The sequence below is a fragment of the Platalea leucorodia genome, assembly GCF_965183815.1.
Source record: "Platalea leucorodia genome assembly, chromosome: 9".
In the NCBI taxonomy this organism is placed as follows: Eukaryota; Metazoa; Chordata; class Aves; order Pelecaniformes; family Threskiornithidae; genus Platalea; species Platalea leucorodia.
The window spans coordinates 2,331,502-2,345,570 of NC_138831.1; positions in this window are offsets into that span (position 1 = coordinate 2,331,502).

Genomic DNA, 14,069 nt, shown 5'->3' on the forward strand with positions numbered 1-14,069 from the left:
CAGCTATGCAAGAGCTGAGAAGCTGCTGCCTGAAGTACAGGGTGACCTGGCCTATACCTGGAAGATAACCTCTAGGTCTGGATAGTTGAAAGAGCCACCCAGCCCTGTCTGCTTTTCGTGCTCCGGGAGCCGGAGCATGGAAGAGAAAGGATGAAAGCGAGCGAGGGGGATGGAGAAAAGCTTCCCACCAGGTGGCACTAGCCTGTCACCGCTACCCTGGGAAGCGGCGAGGTACTCCTGTTTGATTTTTGTCTTTGGGATAAATCTCCCTGGGATTCTCATTTAATTTCCAGGTGCTGTCCTGACAAGTGGGATTTAAAAATAGTGTAAAAGTTTCTAGGAGTTAGTCATTACGCTTGAGACTAATCCAGTGTACTAAATCATTTGTGCTGAATCTGGATTCTTGATGAGAGAGTCAGTGTGTCTGAACTCATTGTGTATACTAGGCAAGTTTGAAACTGTTAAACGTTGTTGATGCAATTTGGGTTTAACTATCATCGCAAGCTCTGGCTCGTTACAAGTGCACTGAGGGCTGAAAAGCTAAACAAGCTCACTTACGCCTCAAGCCTTGTGGAACCGGTAAATGATTCTGTCTTGGGCTTGCGACTGCGATCAGACTGTAGTCCTCTTTTGTCTTCCATTGCTATCTATTTTCCCTCCCCAGGTGAGCTTCCAGGGTGTTTTGCAGTTGGTGAGAAATACAAGGAGAGGGAGATGTACATCCTTGCTTTAGCATTTCCTACAAGTTTTCTTCTCTGAAGGTATCTGCTTGGGAAGGGTTGGTTTTCCTTGAGTAATTCCCCATGCCCTCCTGCACTACTTTGCCCTAGGAACAGATTCACACCCCGCTGCAGCTGCTGCTTTCCAAATCGCTCTGTTTCTCTGCAGAAGCAGCAGGCTGGCTGCGCTGAGCAGCACGCTCCCCGCGCTTCAGCGAGGGCTAACGCCCGCTCCCTCCCGACCAAGAGGCTGCAGCTCTGCAAGGGTGGCTGGCTTGTGAAAGGTTAGATTGTAGTTGTAGATGCTTTTATCCACGTAGAAATCGGTATCTGGGCTGATCTGGACTAGGAGCCGTGCCCGGGTGAGCGGCGTTGGATGCAGAGTGCTGTTGGGTGCTTGCTAGCAGCTAGGGGTCAAGGCTGGGCTGTGCCCAGGAGGCTGGCATCTCCTGGCTGCAGTTCCCATGGCACTCTGCCTTGTAGTGCCTGTCGTGTTTGGGTGCTGTGGCAGTCCGCGCTTCCAGAAACACGGGCCTCTCACCAGCTCTAAGGATTGAGAGGTCTGCGATATCATTTTTCCTTGGTAAACAACAAGCAGCCAGACTGGGGATCTACAAGGTGGGGAGGGGAAACCCACCGGGGAGTCGAGAGCGGTAGTGCTTGGCAAAGACGCCCGTACTCGGAGCCTTAGCGAGGGGCTTGGGAAGCGTAACCGGGAATTAGCGCAGTCGTCAGTCGTTTGGCAGCCGAATCCCTCTGTGCTGGAGGGACTGAAGCTCTAATCTCGTTGGCAGGTCTCTTGCTGTTTGAGCCGTAGGGGTGTGTTTCTGTTCTTCCATCAGAGCAGCCTCAGTCCAAGGGAATCCAAACCGGGAAACGTCTGGCATGACGGAAATGTCCTACCTCCGCGCTTTTCCCAAACCTTGACAAAGTGAGATCTTCCTCTGGGCCTCTCCCCTCCCCTTCCTGCGGTGTCCGCTGCCCAGCGAAGGACAGCGGCGGTGCCAGAGCGGGGAGTTGGAACCGTCCCTAGAACAGGGCCATTTCACTGAAACTGGAGATGGCCTGGGTGACCCAATAAATCTGTTTCCCGGCTCCCTGGACAATGCGGGATTGTTCAGCGGAGCTCTTTGACCAGTCTAGTTTTCAATGGCTTAAGTGTTTTATTTTGCTCCTTCACTTGGAAGGTTACTTGGGATCCCATTAGACTTTGCTGATAAATTTAGTCTGGTGTATGAATTGGCCTTTCCTCCCTCCCCTTCTGCACAGCGCTGGCTGTCTTATCTCCCGGTAACGCTCGCTCTTTGAAGCCTGCGCCCTCCACCTACCTCTAGGCAGTTGCTTTCCCTCCCTGACACCTTGGCACTCTGTCTCTTGGCTGGAAGAGAGGATGCTGCGCGGCGGCGGCGTTGCCTGCGCTCTATGCAAGGCTCTGTAACGCCACCTGCGCAGCGCTTCAGTGATTTTTTTTTTTCCACCATACAGAGCTATTTTGGGTACGCAGAATCTAGCAGTGACAACGGGGAAGGCTTGCTAGCGACCTGTGCCGAGGGCTCCAGGTTTCCCCGGTCTCTCGCAGCGAAAGCTGTCGGTACCCGCGGCGTGGGGCTGCGGGGCGGGGGCAGATGTACAGGGTGGATCCGCTGGGGGAGCAGGCAGCCCCTTTGATATGCGAGCTGCTCGTTGGGGATTCGGGCGCTTGCCAAGAGCGGGGCCGCAGCAGCCAACTGTCAGTAGTTGCCTCACCTGAACTAATTACCCCCCCGGAAAGTACAGTTGATACTAATCATAGGTGCTGAGCCAAGCCTGTCCTCAGGGGAGCTGCAGAGAGGCTTTCACAGAAATGAGAGGCTTGGAGCCGTGCCGCTCTTTGGTGCCAGAGAGCTTTTGGGAGGAGAGCCCGCAGCCCTCCGGGCCTGCTTCTCTACCCGCTCTCCTGCCGAGGCTGGTGAAAAATGGCAGCGGGAGCGATAGGCGAGCGGGATTTAGAAGGCAGGGCAGGAGAAGCGCAGCTCTGCTGGTGTCTCGTGTTGCTGGAGCCTTGCACAGCTCGGACCCCTTGGTGCAGGGATTGACCGAGGCATCGGCATGGCCGTGCCCAGGGATCTCTTCCCCCGGCCAGCCCCTATACAGTGTGGTTTGCTCAGGGGAGGGCCGAGTTCTCCCCGTGACGAAGCATCACCCAGCAGGGTTGCAGGATTCCTAGGGTGAGAGCGGTAGCCCACGCTTGGCAGACTCAAGCCAAGATGTGGCTTGCCCTTCCCGGGCCTCCTGCACTTCACCTTGCCCTTCTGTGCACGCTGGGGACTTCGTACAGGAGAGAGGAACGGTGAGCAGCGGTATCTGGATGCACATCCAGAGCTCCCGTTTCCCATTTGGAAAAGGAAACGGCTCATCTAAAGCTTTAGTGTGTTCATTGCATGGAAAAGCGACGGACAAAGGGCCCATCCAGGCCTGACTGCCAGCTACAGCCATCCGGGCTGCCCCGACACACGAGGCCAAGCCGGGCACGGCGGCAGGGCTCGTCGTCTTTGTCTCGGCTCTTTCTTCAATGGTGTGCCTGGAAGGGGGCGAGTCTGAGCCCTGAACACCCTCATTAAAGGCTGCTTTACCCCACGCGCCATCCAAAGAGGATCAGTGGTTCTCACTTTTCCATCCAAGTCTCTTTCCAGCTCTTTCCCCTTACATATTTTCCTTCCTCAGGGCTCTGAGGTTTTTAAGCGGGGCTGCCAGGCTGAGGTTTGGCCTTGCTGCCTATTGAGCCTGTTGCTGGGGATGCCTGGAAAAGCTACCAGAAGCATGGTGCCTGGAGGAGGATCTGCCCAGGCTCCTCACCTGCCCGGCTACGGGACACGGAGCTGCTGGCCCACACTAGGCTGCTGGGGGTGGCAGCGGAGGTCCCAGCTCTGGCCTGTGAGAGCAGGAGGGATTTGGTTTTTTATACAAAGAGGTGTCGATGGGAGTAGCATCTGTGCTGGATCACCCGCCGGGTGCTCTGGAGGCACTGCTCCTGCTCGGTGTCCCACCATCCATCGCTCAGCCTCTGCCGTGCTCTGGGATTACTTAAGGCTCTGTACCTTGGTGTGAGAACTGCGTAGCGCAGACGGCACGAGGACGGCGAAGGAAGCCGCATCGAATGCCACACAGCCTGGTTTGAGCGAGGCTAATTACGCAATTAAGATATTGAAAGGGAATATCTGCGTGCTCTTCCTAGTTTCGGCAAAAGCCCGCAGCGGGCCACGGGACACGGAGCTTTCCCGGGCGCTGCCTTGCCTTGCTGCCAGCGTGGGTACTGGCGCTCGGTGCCGCACGCAGAATAAAGCCACTCCGCGTGCCCTGCCCTCAGCACGTGGCGACTCAGATGGGCAAAGTGTTCCGTAAAATAGCCCCAATACTGTGCATTATTTTCTGCTTTGTGTGTAACTTGGACAAAGCTGCTCATCTCTTACTTGTTGTATTTAGGGAAGAGTGAGCTGATGCTTGGGGGGGCCAGTTCTTCCTGATTTGAATGTTTAATTTAGAGAATTAAAGTTGCGTTGCTTTGAGATTTAGGATTTTGTGTATATTCAGCTTCAGAAAACTGTATTCTGAGCTTCTCTGGGTATGGTTTAGCATTGTACAGATTCACATATACCAAACCCCTGATCTCCCCGTTGAGACTGCGTCGCTCTCGAGAAGTGCTCGTAGCGATCGCGAAGCAGGCTTGGTGCTACCGATGAAACGTGGAGGATGTGATGCCAGGTAGGGATCTGTGAAGCGATAATTGCCCACGGACGGACACGGCGAGTGGGGCCTCGCGGGAGGCTTGGTGAGCAGCGGCCCTGGGAACCGGCGCAGCAGGCAGTTTGTCCGTGGCGAGTTCCCGCTCCGCTCGCCGGGCGCGGAGGATGCCCTGGCACGCCAAGGGGCTTCCAAGAAGAGGCGGCGGGTGAGTGTGCTTCAGCCCCGGGTGTCCGGGCTCCACGTGGCGCTTCTGCATTTATTTCCACCCCTTCCCCCCCATCTGCTGCGAGGCTGGAGGTCCCCGCTGCCGCCGGCTGCTCCCTGCTGTGCCTCTCCGGCTTCCCCTGTTTTGTTTACAGCTGTTCCAGATGTGCAGTGCTTGGCAGGAGCCCCTATGACATGGGACCGCAAGTATCTCCTGTTTCTGCCTCGCACGCGTAGTGGTGACTCACAGGTGACCTTGCCCCGGCTTTGCTGAGGAGGATGGAGAGGGACAAGGTCCCCACGGCCCCAGGCTGGTGACTCCCGAAGGTGGTGGGGGGCCAGGGACAGGATCCTGTGCTCCTCCCTCCTCGATGGCAACAAGGAGGGGTGCGGAGGTGCTGCAGAGGTTTTCTGCAAGGGGCTGGAGCTCTGAGAGCCTCCCATCGTTGTTCCTCTGGGGATACGCCGCGTGGGTGCAGACCAGACCCCCGGCCTCTGCGGGACCCTCGCCTGGGCCGCTCCCCCTGGAGCTCTGCAGCATCCTGCCCCGTATCCGCCGCCGCCGCCGAAGTCCTCGCGTGAGATGTACGTGGCCACCCGCCCCGTGCCGCCCCGGTGACGCAGCCCGCCTGCTCGACGAAGATATGAAGTCATCCTGGGGGGGTCTGGGGAGGGAGGAGTTCCCATGGTGACAGACAGCGACTCACCCGACGGGGCAGGGCGGGTGCTTCGTCCTTTTTATTCTTTTCTTCTGGAGCCGGGCACCCAGCCAAAGAGCTGAAGGAGCAATGGCACAGCCTCGCAGGGGAGAGCCGTGAGGACAAGTCTGGTCTCGTGAACTGCACAAATCCCTCCGGAGCACGGTCCCCCCTGCGCCCTGGCTGCTGCCCCACAGGCAGGGGTGCTCCTGGCCCCTCCTGCAGCCTTGGTCCCCTGGGTGCTGGGCCCCCCCAGCTTCCTCACCGCCCCAGCAGACTGATGGCCAAAACTTTATCATCCTTCCCGTGGACCGTGGCTGCTGAGCAAAACACTCAGGGCAGTATCCTACAGCTGCTGGAGACCCAGCGCTGTCAGCTGGCGTACCCCTGGCAGGGGAAGGCACGATGGCATCCTGCGGGTAAAGGAGCTTTTGCCATCCACGTGCCTTTACCAGCACCCAAGACTTGCAAAAGCCCCTTCCCCGGAGGCTGCAGCGCTGCCCGGCTCTCCAGCGGTACGTACCCCCTTCTGCGCCCCTGCCCGTGGCGGGCAGGGCCCCCTGCCGCGCCTCGGTGCGAGCTGTGCCGTCCCCTCCCTGGCGCGGCGCAGCACGTGCCAGCGGCCGCCGGCTGGGCTGCGGTGCCGCCCCGCACGTCTCCCACCAGCCCTCGAGCTGCGGGCGATGCTCCCCGTGGCTCCGTCGCGCGCCCCTTGCGCAAGGAGCGGCCGAGCCCCGTGAAGCGCGGGACGGGGGCTCTTTCATGAGCCCTGCCAGAAATTTATACGGAGCCGCAGGTCGTTTGTAGGGGGCGTTGGTGCAGATTGTGAAACACTTGAATAGGGGCAGAGAGGAAGGATTGAGCAACCACCCCGTCCTCCCAGCCGCCAGAGCCGCATCCCGGATGCAAAAGCGGGGAAGCGAGAGCAGGATCGGCTGAAAGGGGAGCGAGCAAGGGGCAGCCTTTCCCTGGCACAGGGGCTGCGGGAGAGCTGGGTTTGGAGAACTAAGGTGGGCAAACTCCCCGTGGTGCAGCTCCAGAGCGGGTCCCTCTCGCCGGTGGCTTGTCAGCGCGGGCCGGCGTGCTGCCCTGCCAGCGCTGGCTGTGCCTCTGCCCGCGGCTCGGCAGCAGGAGGGCTTGTGCGCAAGCCCTTAGTGACTCGTTATTTCCATCTCTTGGGACGGCAATGACCGCCCACGGCGAGCCCTGGTGCGGCAGCAGGGTCCTAGGCCAGTGGTCCAGCGTGTCCTCGCTCCTGTCCTTCGGGGCTGGGACAGGGGGCCCTGAGGGCCAGCTCCTCAGGCTCCCAGCTATTCCTCTTGGAAACGTTTCTCCCCTGGGAATACGGCGGCCCTGAGGGCCAGCTCCTCAGGCTCCCAGCTATTCCTCTTGGAAACGTTTCTCCCCTGGGAATACGGCTGCCCTGAGCTGCTGCAGCCAGGGAGGCATCTGCTGTTGCCATTGGAGGGAGGAACAAATCCTCCGGGCCCCACCGAGCTGTGTGAACCCCCCCGCGAGGAACAGCTTCTTGCAGCACAGCTGGCAGCATCCTGGGAACGGCTCCAGCTTCCCAGGCCTGCGCGCTGCCCGCCTGCCATTCCTCCTCCCTGCCTGGCGAGCGGTTGCTGTGTGCCCCTGCCACTGCCCTGCTCCCCTCGCCGGCTCCTGCAGGGGCTCCCCGCGCGGGTCTCCAGGGTCCATGGGGCTCCCATGGCCAGGTAGCCTGCAGCTGGCCTCGTGGCCCTGGGTGCTGTGCTGCGAGCCAGGCAGCTGCTGTTTCCCAGCCCTGGGAAGGGGAAAAACCTCGGTGCTGGGCAGCAGAGCAGCTCCCGTGCACAGGGAAGGTGGCGGTGCCTTGCCCGTCTCCCCCTGCACCGGCTGCTCCCAGCGCTGGGGCTGGGGGAGGAGGGATGGGGCAGCCACAGCTTCGCGGTGCTCGTCCCCCTCTGATGGGGTGCAGGGGTGCTGCGGGTTTGGGAGCTGGTGGGCAGCTTGCCCCCGCATGTGGCAAGGGCCACGGTGCTGCCGGCAAGTGCCTCGGCTCTGCAGGGTCAGGCTCCGTGTCCTGGGCTCCCGCAGACGCCCCCGCTCAGCTGCTCCCTGGGTCAGTCTGATTTGAAGCAGAGATGCAGTGGTACCATCCTGCCCGCCGTACTCCTGTGACGTCTCTGGGAGCAGCGCTGGGCTCCTGTGTGCCCCTCTGGTCCCCCAAAGCCGTGGTGCCCCTCCTGCTCTGCCCCTGGGAGCTGGGTTTGGTGCAGAGCGGCAGGCACCATGCGAGGCCACGAGCAGCCCCTGTCCCGGTGACGGCCCCCCCAGCACCCGGTGGGGGCTGAGCTGCCCCATCTGCCTGCAGCACCTTCCTGGAGGGGTGCTGGGGAGGGCTCCAGGCAGCCAGAGACGTGGCACCTTGGTGTTTGCAGGTAAGAGGATCTCCTCGCCTCCCCCAGCGCTGCAGGGAAGCACCGGTGACCTGGCCTTGCCCCGAACCGCTCTCCCAGGGGACGGCCGCAGGAATGCCACCTTTCACCTCTGCATCCCACCGCCGGGCCCGGGGCGCTGGGCTGCCGGTGATGCTGGTCCCCAGGGACCCCGCGCTGCGCGGGGTCGGGCAGGCAGGCTGGGCCGCACCGGCGGGTGCAGGCGCCTGGTGCAGGCGGGCACGGGCTGGCTCGGCCGCCCGGCGTGTCGAGTCACGCTCTGCGCACCGCGAACCCAGCCCGCACACGCCCTGAGCGCCTGCTCTCCCTCGGCTTACCTTCATCTTCTCCTTCCTGCAGGCATCCAAGGGGAAACCACTCCCTCTGCTCTGCCAGCCCCTGCTCTCGCACCTCGATGGCTCCCTGGATCCCCCTTCGTGCACCCCAAGCCTGGTCGTGCCTCAGGTGCTGCCTGCTGCTGCCTGCATACCCCACAGCCAGGGCTGGGCCGGGAGCGCCTTGATCCGCTGTGCCCCCAGGGCAGGCAATTCGTCTGCCCCTGCGAAGAGGCAGCAGTTTCCCTTCTGCAATGGCATGTGCTGGGCTGGCTGGGGCATCTCTAGGGCATGGGCACCCCACGGGGCTCTCAGCACAGGGAAAAGCAGCACTGGCCCCACGTAGAGGTGCTGGGGAAGCTTTGCTGCACCCAATCCCTGCATTTTTACTCTCTTCTGCATCCCCATCCTCGGGGGCAAGCCAGGCTCATTTTGTTGTGCCTGGTCCCTGCTGCAGGTGGGGACCATGGGGCCAGGAGTGAAGGGCAGCAGCTCATGCCTCAGTTTAGAAGCCGGATTCCTGCGGGATGAGCCAGGCTCCGTGGGTGGTCACGTGCAGCATGGGGCACATCATCTCCAGGAGCACTTCAGCCCCTGCCTGCACCCTGCTCCCCCCTGGGTCCCTGGCACCCAGCCCCAGCCACCGTGCAGCCTCTCTGGGCATCCCCAGCATCACCCAAAGCCCAGCCGCAGGATGCAGCTGATGAAGGTAGCTTGTTAACTAGGGACTGTCGAGCCCCACGCAGTGCTGCTGCCTCCTCATCCCGCTGCCATCGTCCCCACCGTCACCCTCCCTTTCTGGCATGCTGGCCCCGTGCCGTTGCAAAAGTGCTGCCGGCCCTCGGCAGAGCCCTGGCAGTGCCTGGCTTTCCTCTCCCTCGCTGTCCTTGGGAGCCAGCCTGGCCTCCATGGTCAGGCTGACCAGGGCTGCCTTCTCCTGCCTGACTCAGCCAAGGGAGGGGTCACATCCCCGTGGTGTCACTCTTCCCTCCCCGAGCCCTGTCTGCGTGGACGGCCGGGCCTGGCCGCGGTCCAGCGCAGCTTCGTGAGATGCTGGTGTGCGGCCGCGCTGGCAGCAGCCTCCAGACACAACAGTTTATGGGCAGGAAAAACTTCCCATCCCTTCGCAGCAGCTGTGGGGGAGCCGGGGCACGTGCGCACCCCACGGGGAGCCCTGGTGTGGGGGCACAGTGGGCTCAGCCCGACCCCAAGCCGGGCTCCATCGTCCTTCACCCACCAGCCCCTCCCTGCTGCAGCCCCCACACCCACTGTGGTCCCCACAGCATCCCCCTTGCTCTGGGCATCCCCCGAGCTGCTGGGCAAAGAGGGCAGCTCGCCAGTCACGGCTTCACCCTGATGTGACACTTTGCATCCCTTTCCCTCAGGGATGTGGCTTTGGGCAGCAGCAGGACTTGGGGATGCTGCAAGATGTCCTCTCTGGCACAGAGGAGCTGGGGGTCTGCTGTCCGTTCCCCTTGTGAAGCGCAGCCTGGAGGGCTGGCACGGCCATCTCCCACCCCAGACCCGTCGGAGCAGGTCAGCGGGAGGTAAGTGGTGACCAGTTTCCCACCCTGGCCCATTTCGTGGCCTCTGGGCTTGCTGGGGAGCCCTGCGGGGTGGCATGGGGGTCCCTGAGGCCGCACCGTGAGCGTGATGCTGGCCCTCCGGTGCTCTCCCCGAGCTGGCTGGTGACGGCGGTGGGGGTCCACGGGCCCCTTTCCTGGGATGGCGGGGGCGGGCGGCTGGGTGCCATGGCGGGGAGCTGGCGGTGGCTGGTGCTGGGAGACATTCCTGGAGCGTGTCCCAACCGGCCCCTGCGGCAGGCGAGGTTCCCCCTCCGGCTCTGGCCAGCTCCTCCTCCCCTCGCCCGCCTCGGCGCCAGCCCCCCGCTGCTCCCCTCCGCCTGAAAGCCCCCAAATTTAAGAGGGCCTGGGGAGGGGGCAGCTCCCTTCCAGCAGCCCCAGAGCTGGCCCATGCATCCCTGCCGGCTGGGGATGCCCATGCCATGCCGGAGCGGGGAGTGCTGCTGGACCGCCGTAGAGCCAGGAAACTACAATCCTGTAAGGGCTGTGCTGCATCCCAGCCCGTGCCGGATCAGCACCGAAGGCAGCGGCTGCGGGATGTGGAGACGGCGGGCAGAGGATGGGGTGCAGGACCCACAGCACCGTGGCCGCAGCTGGCTCTGCAGCCCGGCACGCATCTCACCCTGCCACGTCTCACCGTGCCGCGTGACTCACCTTTCCTGCCGCCCGACGCCGAGCTGAAACCTCACCTGGGGCTGAAGAAAACAGATTTTCCTCTTGTTTCCCACTAAGGCAGTGGTGAGGCAGCCTGCCTGGCAAGCGCAGGGCAGGGAGAGGCTCAGCCCCGCTGCTTCCCACGTGTCCGCTCTCAAACCAGGGGGGTCCTGTCCCTGGGGGTGGCATGATTCCCCGTGGGGCTCGGAGCTGGTGCTCCCCCCATGCCTGCAGCCCAGGGCAGTGCCCTGCAGGGACCAGGGCTGGTGGGACCTGGGGAAATGTTTTAGGGCTTCTCATGATTTGAGACTTACGGGGCAGCAGAGGCTGTGCCACGGGGATGCGTGGCCAGCTGGTGAGTGGCATTTGGGGACCGGGGTGGCATGCCCAGGGCAGGCAGGGGTGAGGGCTGGCGTTAGGGTCAGCCCTGCAAACTTTGATCAGCGTCAGTGGAGAGGAGTCAACGTGCTTTGGGGCCAAGCCAACCGTGAGATGGGGAACCCCAAGCCTGGGCTGTGGGAATAAGGACTGGTGGCCTGGCTGCCAGCCCGCCAGGCTTGGGAAAGGGCCGACAGCTTTTTGGGATGTTCCCGGAGGGACTGGCGTGCAGCGGCGCGGGGCGGCTGCGTGAGTCACTCGCACCTGGTGCTCTCCCTCCGCCGAGGCAGCACCATCCCGCGCCCGGGGCCGCGGATTCCTTCCCCGGCCCCTGGTATGCGGAGGGAGAGCTGGGAAACACCACGGAGGGGGAGGCACTCTGGTTTTGGGGACCCAGCAGCCCTGCGTGCCTCCCTCCAGTGACAACGCAAGGGCGATGCTGCTGGCAAGATGGTCAAGATGCTCCTCAGCTGGCAGGCTGCCGGCGGGGGAGCGGGGCTTGGGAACCACCCCACACTGGTGCCTGCCACGTTCCCGGGGGCCAAGGTGGCAGGCAGAGCCCCCAGCACGGCCGCAAGGCATCTCTGCTCCGGTGCCTCTGCCTGCGGTGCCCACTGGGCGATGCTCGCTCCAGCGCTGCCCCCGCTAGCCGGGGCAACCCCTGGCCACCCGTGCCCTGCTGCCGGCACCGCGGCATGGGGCTGCGCCACCAGCTCCGGGCCCGGGGCCAGCCACAGAGCCCTTGGCAGACCCCTCTGCTCCCTGTTTAACGAAGCCCCTTGTCTAATTGGGACAGGCTGCCCTGCCTTCATTAAGCGAGCTCTGGTGGGAGGAGGGTTTGGGGACCGTCCTGACCTGGGGATGCTGGACCCACAGCCGGACCCACAGAGCTGGGGCAAGCAGGGGGAAACCTGTGGCCATGGTGAACTTTGGAGCTGGCCGGCCAGGTTTGGGGGCCAGGGCTGGGGCCTAATGAGAGGAAGGCTAATGAAGAGGAGGGGATGCACTGCTTGCTGCGCCTTTAAGAAGAGTGGGGGCATCGCCGCTCCTCCCCTGCTTGGGAACAGTGTGTGCCTGGGAAAGTTGCCTGCAGCCGGCCCTGGAGCATCTTCTCTCAGTGGCAGGTGGCCCTGCCCCGGGCCCCCAGCTGTGAGGTGGCCCTGGGCCCCAGGGACCCCCACTGTCGCTCCCCTCGCTGCCCGCAGGAAGATGCCCCCAGACCTGCCCGCTACCCCGCCAGGAGCCGGAGGGGAGCCCCTGGGCTGGTGGCCAGGAGGGCACAGGTACGTGGGGTGCTGGGGACAGGGGGCTGCGGGGTGACCCAGGGGACAGAGGGGAGGTGGCGTGGGGCACATGCTGGGGCTGGGAGCCGGGGTCAGCCCCAGGTGAGCACAGGGACCAGCAGAGAAGATGGGGTGCGGCATGATGTGCCCCAAGGAGCAGTGTGGTCCCACGGGGTGCCCCGGGGGGTGAGGGGCACCCTGAGGGTCAGGGGTGCACCCTGGGCCAAGGAGGAGCCCCAGGGGACAGTGCCGCCAGTTGCTGGGCAGGCAGGGAGCGAGGCCAGGGCAGCGTGGGGTCCCTGCCCACCTTGCTGGGCATCCTCTCCCTTTCGCCTCCTCCCACCGACTGCAGTCCCACCGCCGGTGGCTCTCCAGCTCTGGGGCAGGTCTTGGCCACCAGTCTGCTCTGGTGGCTGCTGGGAGATGGTGTCCGGAGCAGGGTGGGAGGATGCCCCAGAGCTGGCTCCAGGGCAGTCCCCATACTTGAGCCATGGGCACTAGGGTCCCACGCGATGGGTGCCATGAGCTGTGGGTGCAGGAAAGGTGCCAGCCGAGGCCCGGCTGTCCTGCAGCCTGGTGGGAGCTGCGCTGCTGTAGCGAGCGGCCCTTCTCCACCACCACCATCCTTCCCGGGGCTGGAGCTCAGAGCCAGGCTCTAACCTGGCGGGGGACCAGGGGCTCAGGTCCCCGTGGCAGCTCCGTCCGGCTCTGCCCAGGGCCAGGCAGCGCCCTCAGGTCCGTGGGGACACATTCCCCTGGGATGGATGGAGGTGTGCAGCCGGCTCCTGGCTGGCGGGTCCCAGAGCTGCTCACCCCGTTCCTGGGACGTGGAGGATGGAGAAGCTGGAGGGAAAACTGCCTTGAGCCTCACCGGGGCCCGCTCAGCCCCGCACCGAGGTCTCCGTGGGAAGGCCAGCAGAGACCCTGCCCGGGGGTCCAGCCCCTCCCGCTTCATCCCCATCCCGGAGCCCTGCAGCCGGCGGGGGAGCCAGGGCCGGCGCTTTGGGGGGAACAGCCCGAAAAGCCGCTTTCCTCCCCTGCCCGGGGAGCGGGTGGGAAAAGCCCTTTTTGGGGGGCCGGGCTGGGCGGGGGCCGCGGCGCTCCCCCCCCCGGCACAGCGCTCCGGGCCGCCCTCAATAAAGGGGCGGGAGCGGCGGGGGCCGCTCGGCGCCGGCACCGCCTGCACCCGGCGCGGCTCGGCACGGAGCGGCTCGGCACGGCTCGGCACGGCTGGGCACGGCGCGGTGCAGCCCCGCGGGGGGCGGCGGGTGAGTGCGTGCGGCCGGGGGGGGCCGTGGCGGGGGTCCCGCTGCCGGCGGGGGGACGCTGCGGGGCGGGAGCGAGCCCCGGTGGGCGCTCGTCCGCCCTCCCGCACCGGGGCGGCCGCCGGGCTCCCACCGCCTGGCTGTGCTCCGGCTGGGACCCGGCGTGGCCATCACAGTGGTGTCAGGCCGGCTGCCCCCCGCCAGCCGTGTGCGTGGGGGCTGGCGGGCACGGCTTGCCCACCCTGGCTCCCCGCTGCCCCAAAGCACCCCGCTTTCACCACCGGGTTCATGCCCACCCTGGCTCCCCGCTGCCCTGGAGCACCCCGCTTTCACCACTGGGTTCATGCCCACCCTGGCTCCCCACTGCCCCGGAGCACCCCGCTTTCACCACCGGGTTCATGCCCACCCTGGCTCCCCGCTGCCCCGGAGCACCCCGCTTTCACCACCGGGTTCATGCCCACCCTGGCTCCCCGCTGCCCTAGGACACCCCGCTTTTGCCACCAGGACCGCTGGGCAGGAGCAGCCGGGGTGAGCTGCTGCCGATGCCGAGGTGTGGAGCAGGCAGGCAGGAGGCAGCGGGAAGGGCTTGTGGAGGCAGAGCCCGCGCACACCCTGCAGCCGGGGCTGGCAGCCTCCCGCCGGCCAGGGCACGGCTGCCACGGGCGTCAAGCAGCGAGCGGGGCCGTGGGCCAGGCCCGGCCAGGCTGAACGGGGAGGGCTGGCGTGGGGCCAAGCGCTGGCCGTTGCCGGGCACGCACACGACCGTGGCCTCCCGCAGCCGGCACCACCGCCAGCCCGTGCCGTGCC